Below are 10,219 nucleotides of genomic sequence, written 5' to 3' on the forward strand. Positions count from 1 at the left end.
GTTTGTAAATACATGGACTTCTAATTATAATGCTATTGAACTGATTGTTTAAAAAAGGTGGCTTTGGATCATGCATTATTTAATATTATGTATTATAATGGCCATTTGTATATATTGTGTTGGTAATTGCTTGTTGCACAAGAATTAGGGGCTGGAATGTTATGGCCATTTCGGTAGATTTCATGTTTTTTAAATTTAAATATTTATTTATTCATTCTGAATTTGTATATCTTTGCTGTCAAATTATTGTAGATTTTGTGTCGATAATTAGTTATTAGTCCATTAGTTAATTTGGTAATTAGCTTGAACACGCCTACGCTTGGATCTACATACGTCATGCCCGGTAGACCTTTGAGTTAGAATTTGTTTGCAAGTCAAATGTTGGGTGGCGTGACGTTGGTTTAATACGATTTTTTGACCACTTTCTAACTTTTTGAAGGAATATGAATTAAGTTTTGTTTACCAATGAGTTGGTTGTGCATTATTGAAGCTTTTTCTATTGATATTTTTGGAGTAAATAAATGGAATACATTTTGGAAACAAAGAGTTGGAAGTGCATATAAAATGACCACTGCTCATGCCGCCCACGGCCTAGTTGGAAATATTGAAGCTGGAGTAACTTGGAAGGCCGATACAGGTACAAAAAAGGAACAGCTGGAGGACCAAATTGCAACTCATTAGGTCAGTTGGCAATAGGTCATTAACATGACTGGGTATGTCAGATAAATTGTTTACTAATAAGAACATACCTAAAGGATTATTGTGTCACATTTTTGGACATAGTCTAACCTGTTCTTCTTGTGATCCTAGTAAAAAACTCGGCCATTGTTGTCATAACCTATTGATATAATGGTACAATGGGGAACAGAAACGGCAAGTTAGGGAAAGAAAAGAAAAAAGCAAGTAAGCCTGAGGCTACATGTGCTATAATAAAAATTGGGTGTTCCTATGACAGCCCAAACATCCAGTTTATGAAAACCTCGTATGGCGAGGATTGTTTGGCACAGTTTGACATATGGGTAAAGGACTTAGGATTCCCTGAGAAGGGCAGTTTTAGTCCCAGGCTAATAAAACAGTTAGAAGAAAAGTTGAAATGGAAGGAAAAGGAAGAGTCTGCAGAGAATGTTAAGTTCCTAGGGAACTGGAGGGTGTTTTCTGCATGGAAAGAAGAAACACAAGCGAGAGTACAAAAGAGAGAAACGACAAGCAGGGCTCTCACCCTCTTCTCAGTGTTTGAAATTTCAGATGGACCCTGACCTGGAGTCTGCCCCATCACCCCGACACACACTGCCTCCTCAGCAAGGCAGAGCATCACTCCCACAAATGCCTCACCCACAGAAAGGGGGAGAAGTAGAGACAAAGCAAAAAAACTGAGCCTCTGGAATCTCTCCCAGCCTACCAGCCACCTCCAGCGTCGGCGCCTTCCCTCGCTTCTCCATCACACACGAGATCCGGTCTTGTCTTGCATATGGCGATGGAAGAGATACCCTCCTGAACCTGACCACATGCTCACCAGTGGGTCCACAAGGCCGTAACCTAAAGTCTGAAGTCCTTCATCTTCCAATGTTGGAAGTGGCTCGAACTGACAGCGTGCTTTCTAGTTCACAGACCCTGGATGACAGCTGACATGAAGGAGTGCATGACTTCCCTTCCCAACGTGAGAGAGGTAGGAAGAAAGAGATTTGGTAACGAACTGTTGATGTTTTGCAGAGAATTCTGAACTTCGCCACCTGCTCATGACCAAAATGGGTATAGATTGGAGCAAAGTTTCCAGAGAGTGGCCAGAAGCTGACCAGCGAATGACTACACCAGACTGAAGTGCAGCTGACAATGGTGAGTACAGAGATACCATCACTGCTTTCTGTGCTCGTCTGGACAGTGCCTTTCCCTTGAACATAGACATGACTAGGATCAGTATGTGTAAGCAAGAAGATGGTGAAGTAGTGTCAGTGTTTCTCGCCCATCTCACCGCCACGCACGAGAAACAGTGGCCTGACCAGGCCCGTGACCCTGGCTGCAGTAGAGGGCACTCCTGAGGTCTGGGAAGCACACCTGTGGAACAGTTTCATGAGCGGTATGAATCCAGCAGTGGCCAAGTCAGTAAAGCAGCTCTGTCTCTTGTGGGAAACTGCCAGCCTCACCAAGATCAAGCAGTACGCTGTGCATACAGAAAGGCTGCTGAAAGAGAACGAGAAGACAAAGTCAACAAAAAGAGATCAAGATCTACACGCCGCCACTCTCACTCTTCTCCAGACTGCTCAGCCTGGACCTAGAGGAAGAGGTCGAGGTAGGGGCCAAGGCAGGATGACCTGAGGTGACTCGTCCTGGAGGAAAGGCGCAACATGCTACCACTGCATTCAGAAGGGACACATTGCTCGAGATTGTCTCCACAGTAGCAAACAGAGGCCCTGTGAGGAGTGCAGCAAAGCAGACTGATGGGCGGACTCCGGGAACGGGCCCTGCACAGAGAACAGGGGAGGTAACACACACGCACGCGCGCACACACACACACACACACACACACACACACACCTGATGATACACATAGACAGGAACATTCACATAACGTTAAACACATTAGTAGCAGCACCTTCATGCAACAGCAAGACTACACAGAAACGCCCGATATACCAGTCCAGGCAGATACACCTAAAGTTGCATTAAGTTTGTTAAAATACACAACTACTCTCTTCTCTAAACTCCCTTGTATGCCCCTCACTGTATGTGGGCATGTGTTGACTTTTTTTTTAGTAGATTCTGGAGCAGAACACTCAGTCATACAACATGGGGCACTTCCAGTAGACCCACCACTCAGCACAAATTCTATTCAGGATGACCTGTAACTGAAACTTTCTCAGTCAACCTCCCATGCACAAGCAAGGGAGGAATAGTTACATCCCACTCATTCCTCATCTCACATACATGTCCAGTAAATTTGTTAGCACACGATTTAATGTGCTAACAAATTTAATTTAATTAGGAGTAAATCTCACGTCCACTCCAGATGGACTAACTACTGAAATAAGTGAAATGTGCGGTGTGCAGTATGGTCTTGGAAGCCCCCTGTATGTGTATGTCTGGCGGCTCTGCTCAGATCAACTCACACAAACTCCCAAACACCTTGTACAGCTCGCACATGAACATCAGTTGACCCAGGATTATATGAAAGAGGAAGATTTGCATTGCACAGCACATGTTCACCAAAGGCAAGATGTAGAGTTTGAAAAGACTTGGTTTGCAGACCCCCACGCACGTGAAAGATTGACCCTCAAAACTACATATTGGTCTAAACATTATTGCGCTGTGCAGGTTCATCTTACTTGTTGTCCGAACAGCTGCATCAATGTTCATCGCAGTGTTCTCAAACATGTTATACGCGGCCTCGTGTCCGAGGACTCTGAGATTGGCTGCTGCCAGCATAATTTCTTTGACATCGTTAATTCCATACCCCATGTCTCATTAGCAAAGCCACGAGCCTCGTGCCCATTGGAAAGACGTGGGGAAATGGGTCAAGAAGTGCGCAGCCAATGGCAATGAATGGTCTCAAACAGAGGACCCTAGTGTGTTGTTTTGCCAAAAGCTTGGGGTCTAGGGACCCTGGCCATAGTGGCCTGTTTGTCTCTGTTTCCACAGCCATAACTCCAGCAGAGGTGCACCCCAAATTGGCAGGAGTTCCAAATTCCACCTGGGCGATGTAGGCCTAATAAAGAATGCTGAACCAGTGGTGATCACCCCCAAATCAGATTTCAGGCCTAAACAGACCCAGTACCCACTCAAACCAAAAGCAATCACAGGTATAAGACCGGTCTTTGATTCGTTGCTTAAGGCAGGTGTAATTGTCCCTTGCCCGGACTATCCAGCACGCACTCCTATTTTCCCAGTTAAGAAGGAAAGAAAACTGCCCCAGCCTGATGAGTGGAGGTTTGTCCAAGATCTGCAAGCAGTCAATTCTGCGGTTGTTCCGCGCGTGCCTGACGTCCCTAATCCATACATCATTTTGGGCCAGGTGCCCGCTGACAGTTTTAAGTGGTGGATTTAGTGAATGCATTCTTTTCTATTCCTCTACATGAAAACAGCCAGTACTGGTTTGCCTTTATGTATGATGGTTGTCCATACACTTTCACTCGTTTGTGCCAGGGTTATTGCGAGTCCCCAACCATATACAACCAGACTCAGAGACAGCCTTGCTTCGTTAACTTTGTCACCAGGATCGGCCTTGCTGCAGTATGTTGACGATTTAATGATTTGTGCCCCAACTAAAGCTCAATGTGAAGATGACACCATAACGCTACTGCGACACCTCGCTAAGAAGGGTCATAAGGCTAGCCTCGCAAAACTACAGTTTGCAAAACAGAAGGTGCATTTTTTAGGGCATGACATCACAGGGGAAAACGCTGTGTATGGACAGAGTCTCAGCTATTCAGAAAATTCCCAAGCCGATCACTGTGAAACAAGTTTTGTCATTTTTGGGTATGTGTTCCTATTGCAGAGCATTCATTCAGAATTATTCCATCCTGGAAAGCCCAATGAGAGAGCTCGTGCATGGTTCATCCCTCACTGCTTCGTCACCTGTCGCATGGACACCAGAGGCTGAAGAAGCATTCCTGGCCCTAAAGAGTGCTCTGCAGACCACACCCACTCTGGGATTGCCTGACCCCAATAAACCATTTGTTCAAACTGTAGATGAAAAGAAGGGTTTCATGATGACCTGTTCTTTTGCAGAAGCGCAGGGATAGATTAAGACCTGTAGCCTACTTCTCCAGCAAATTGGACCCAGTGGCAGCTGGACTTCCTGTTTGCCTGCGTGCAGTTGCTGCAGCTGAAAAGGCAGTAACTGCTTCCAGAAATATTGTGGGATATTCTAACCTTACCCTTTTGGTCCCACATGCTGTCTCCCTGCTTCTGTTGGAGAAAAAGACGTCACATTTGTCAACACAGAGATGGTTAAAGTATAACACTGTCATACTTGATATGCCTAACATCATTGTGAAACATTGTGCTGTTCTGAATCCTGCCTCTCTTCTCCCTACAGAGGACGATGGAGAACCACATGACTGTGTCGCTTTCACTAACAATTTTTGTTCCCCCAGGGCAGACTTAAAGAGCGACCCTTTGGAAAATCCAGACATGGTCCTCTATGTGGTTGGTTCAGCCTCCAGAGACGGGAAAGAACAAAGTAGGTTTTGCCGTAGTCTCAGATCACGAGGTCCTCAAGGTGTCGTGTCTGCCCTTAAACCTGTCGGCGCAGGCTGCAGAGCTCTGTGCCCTTACCGAGGCATGCAAATTGGCTGCAGGGCAATCTGTCAATATTTTTACGGACAGCAGGTATGCATTTGGCATAGTGCACGATTTTAGCACCATTTGGAAACACAGAAATTTTCTCACTAGCACAAGATCTCCCATTGCACATCATAAACTGGTCTCAGAGTTGTTGGATGCTATTCTACTCCCTAGAGCCATTGCTGTGTGCAAGTGTGCTGCCCATACTAACAATACTGATCTTGTGTCTCAAGGAAATGCCAGGGCGGACGCGGCAGCTAAGTGTGCAGCCTCAGCTTCCAGTTCACCCTCTAACCTTGCTTTTCCTCAGGTTTCCACCCCCTGTTTACAGCTAGCAGACCTTCAGAGCACTGCAACCCAGGACAAGAGACAAGTTTGGAAACAGGCCAGTTGTATCTTTGCAAACTCGGTCTGGGTTTGTCCCTCAGGCCATCCCTGTCTACCAAAACACATGTTCCCTTTCTATGCAAAATTGCCACATGGGCTCACCCATGTGTCAAAAGGGGGGATGGTAGCAGAAGTAACAAAGAGATGGTTCACAAAGGGGTTTTCAAACTATGCTGCGAAATTTTGCAAGCAATGCTTGATATGTGCACAATATAATGTAGGTCAAGGTATCAAACTAACTCAAGCAGCACACCCAATACCAGACAAACCATTTGATCATCTCCAAATGGACTTCATTGAATTGACACCTAGTGAGGGGGAAAAAGGTACTGCCTGGTAATAGTTGACATGTTTTCAAAATGGGTTGAAGTATTCCCCACAGCTAAACAAGACTCCGAGACAGTTGTCAAAGCACTCCTGAGAAACATAATTCCTAGGTGGGGTATACCTAGCAAAATCTCAAGTGACAATGGGAGTATTAATGAACACTGGAAGGCGTAACCCTTTGTTAATACAGCCCTAAAGAAAATAGGAGCATTCCTAGGGGTAGACCTGAAACAACATTGTGCCTACCATCCTCCCAGTGCGGGAGCAGTGGTGAGGGAAAATGGGTCCCTTAAAAATAAACTAAGCAAAGCTTGTACAGAAACAGGGCTAGGATGGACAAAGGTCCTCCCTGTAGTACTCACACAAATGAGGATGCAAACTAGGCCTAAACATGGGTTAAGCCCATTTGAAATTCTGTTTGGATGAGTACCCAACACGGGGATAGGGCCAGCCCAAGGAACACTGCCAGACACCACACTGTGATGATGATGCAATGTTGAATTACTGTGCAATGCTGTTCTCTGCTTTGAAATCTATCCACAAACAGGTAAAAGAAGCACTTCCCAAGCCCGCTGAGGGACCTCTGCACGATCTACAACCAGGGGATTGGATAGTGGTGAAGGACTTCCGACGAACCAAGTGGAACAAGCCACGGTGGAATGGCCCATTCCAGGTCCTGCTCATGACCCCAACGGCAGTGAAGGTCACAGGCAGAGTGACGTGGATCCATGCTAGCCACTTCAGGAGGGTTCCTGAACTGACTGAGCAGGAGGAAGAGGAAGGCCTGAAGGATCCAGGCGCTAACTAAAGCATGTGAGGAAGAAAGGCATCACTGCATGGAACAGTGCGAGTATCACATCAATCACATGCACACCTGAGTATTAATGAACACTGGAAGGCGTAACCCATCAGGAGAAAGGCTGTGGCTCCTTATCATGGACAAAGAGGTCAGGGCAACAGTTCCGGGAGGACAATCCCAGCGGACAAATCTGCACAACACAAATGAAGAGTATTAATTGAGTACATCTTAGCACAGAACCCCAACCATCAGGTGAGACAAGTGGTAACTCGAGACTCAGGAGGAGAGGTAAGTGATTATCATTTAGAAGGTACTACACATGTCCGCTTTCCCACCTTGATCCAAACCACATGGCGAGCAAGCCCTGTGGAACTAAACGCGGCAGCATAGTTACGCTGTTGCACCCTCAATAGAGAAGATTATTTCAGTATCTAGTCAGTAAACTGGTTTCAGAAGTCCCGAGTTTCTCCAAGCCCCGGTGAGGTGGGATGAGGGCTGATAGGGCGTGCCCGCCCTCTGAGTACCAATAAACATCAAGAAGGGCAAGGGTTAACTCGGAGACATAGTTAACATAAAATGAAGGGGGTAAATTATTATAAGCTAGGTCCAGTCGTGGGCCTGAGCATTCTGATCCTGCTGGGGCTCATGGGAGGATTCGTGTGGTGATCGATACAGGGAACCCAGGCTGAGACAGAGTCGGGACAAGGGAGATATCCAGCTCATAATTTGTATTGGCAGTATGCTAATTTCATAGCTAAACAGGCTAACAGGTCAAACTGTCTAGTTTGCTCCACCCTGCCACACACCGTTACACAACCATTCGTGTTTGAGACCGCCAACACAACTAAAGAGGATACTGTGCAAGCATGGCGAGCCATGATGGAAGCTGTCTGTGATGTAAAAATAGACTGTAATCTCATGTATCGAGATAGGGGAGATGACCCAAGAGTAGAAATTAGCATAAATGAACCAGGAAAGGGGATAAATTATACCTTATGCGCAAGCCAAAAGGGCGATCCAAATTCTACCTCTGTGGGGAAGGTCAAGGAAGTTAAGTGTTCAACCGTCTGCACAGTGCAGGGTTCAGTCCCAAATCCAAATGTGACCTGCACAGGATGAAGTGGCACTCTGTACAAGCAAGGCAGAAAGGCGACAATAGGAGGTAACTTGGGGCCAGGAGGGAATCTAACTCGGTTAGCTGGCCCAACCTTTTATTACTCAGGCTGGCAGTGGAAGTGCGGTCACCATGTGTACAACTTCCTCCCGGTAGTTTGGAAAGGCACATGTGCCCTGATCCAATTAGATTCCCACCTAATAATAGCAACCCCTGAGGCGAGTGGCAGACGGCGCAGAAGCGCCGACGATGATTCCCCTCCTCCAGAACATCAACTGCAACCCAAGGTGAAGAAATTCTTCCAGGCACTATTTCCACAGTATGGGATAACACAACTCTGTAATGAACTTGAGGTGGTGCATTATAGACTGGCACAGTTCGTGAATTCAACCATAGAGGCCATGGAGGGCGTGAGAACTGAATTGACCGCACTCAGATTAATGACAACACAGAATTGCATGGCCCTTGACATCCTTTTGGCAAAGGAAGGTGGAGTGTGTCTCATGATAGGAGAACATTGTTGTATGTACGTTCCTGAAAATGACGGGAATCATGGTAACATCACTGAGACACTGAACAAGATGCGCAAGGTTGCTGAACAATTACGAGCAGATGAACATGGAGGAGTCGAAGACAGTTGGTGGCATTGGTTTAGTGGATGGAAGACTCTGATTCCATCCACCATACTGGTCCTGGGCTTAGTGATTGTGATGCTATGTTTGCTCCCTGATTTCTGTCAAATGTTGTATGTCTGTGTTTCAGAGGCAGCTGACAAATATTGGTTACCAGATGGTGAAAATAGACCCAGATGACTTGCTTGACTGGCCTCCAAACTCACACGAAGACTATAACCCACCGTTTGACAACGTTAGCACAGCTGATATGAAATTAGCCCTAGCTTAAAACACTCTTATTTGTGGTTGTCTTCTGTTCTATTGTTTCCTGATCTATGTATATAGCTTGCTAGCATTAACTTAAGACATCTAGGTCTTATAAAACAGCCTTAGCATTATCCCTGTACACTCAAAGACGTGTTAAGTCGAATCTCTACGGGAACTCTTACCACTGAAATTGTGTACATTTCTTTCCTTTAGCAATTATTGTCCTGTAGGATAAAAAGGAGGAAATGTGAAGGAAATTTAGTGAATGAACATTCCTATTCTCTTTGTTTCTGTGTGTTGAGCTCAAGTGGCCTCATGTACTGAGAAACTGTTTTCCAACAAGCTGTAATCGCCTTTCTGTGTCCTTGGCTCAATGGCTGGTGATAAGCAGGCTGCCTGGTTTCTGTTATGCCTAACCACGCATCCACTGCGCATCTCAGAGCGCACCAGGTGCATGCTCTAACACAGCATTTCTCAACCTTTTTTCAGTCATGGCACCCTTCAGAAGTATGCAAATTCTCAAGGCACCCCCATATAAAATATATGGGGTCACGCTGACCATACGCTGACCCTGGCAGTGACGACGTGACATGGGAAAGGGGGCCGTGAGACAAATTTTGATGATGCATGAGGCAGCGATGATCTGCATTAGTGTAACTATCGTTTTTTGGAATTTTAATTCATTTTATTTATTTCAATGCTAGAATATATAACTTTTTGACAGCACCCCTAACGAAGCCAGTGGCACCCCAGTTGAGAAAGGCTGCTCTAACAAAGCTTCAAGGAAAGCCTCGAGCCAATCATGTGCAGACACGAGCAGTAAGCGAATGCCTTTAGAGTATAATAGATAACAACCTCTAAGACGCAACTCAGAGTGCACACTCTCGGCATTACCTGAGGTGATGTCGTCTTTCATTTCCTGTTTATATGATCTACTAGAATAAATAACTGAAAAGACAACTGCTAAGCATTCTGAAGTGTTTATTAGAAGTTTCCATTACATCCCTCTCATGACCCTTACCTCAACTCTGCTTTCATATTATGTTTTGGATCTATTTGTTTGCCTGTTTGTAAATAAACAATCTTCCTGCAATTGCACCTGTCCATCCAACTCCTTTTAAAAAAAGAATGACTTATTTCCTTTAATTCATAAATATGTAAGTGAATTAAGCATAAATGTAAATTAAACACAGTTGGTCTTGTTTTATGTAAGAGTGTTCGGTGTAACAATGGGTCCATTTCAGTATTACAACCATTTTGGTATAACAAACTACACTGTGTGCACAATTATTAGGCAAGTTGTATTCCTGATGATTAATTTTATCGTTGAACAAATACAGTGCTCTCAGTCAATCCAAATTGTTAATAAACCTAAAACCAGAATGATTAACAAAGGAAAGGGGAGTTTAGGCCTTCTCAGGGGAATATATA

This window comes from Neoarius graeffei, chromosome 3, assembly GCF_027579695.1.
Source record: "Neoarius graeffei isolate fNeoGra1 chromosome 3, fNeoGra1.pri, whole genome shotgun sequence".
NCBI lineage: Eukaryota > Metazoa > Chordata > Actinopteri > Siluriformes > Ariidae > Neoarius > Neoarius graeffei.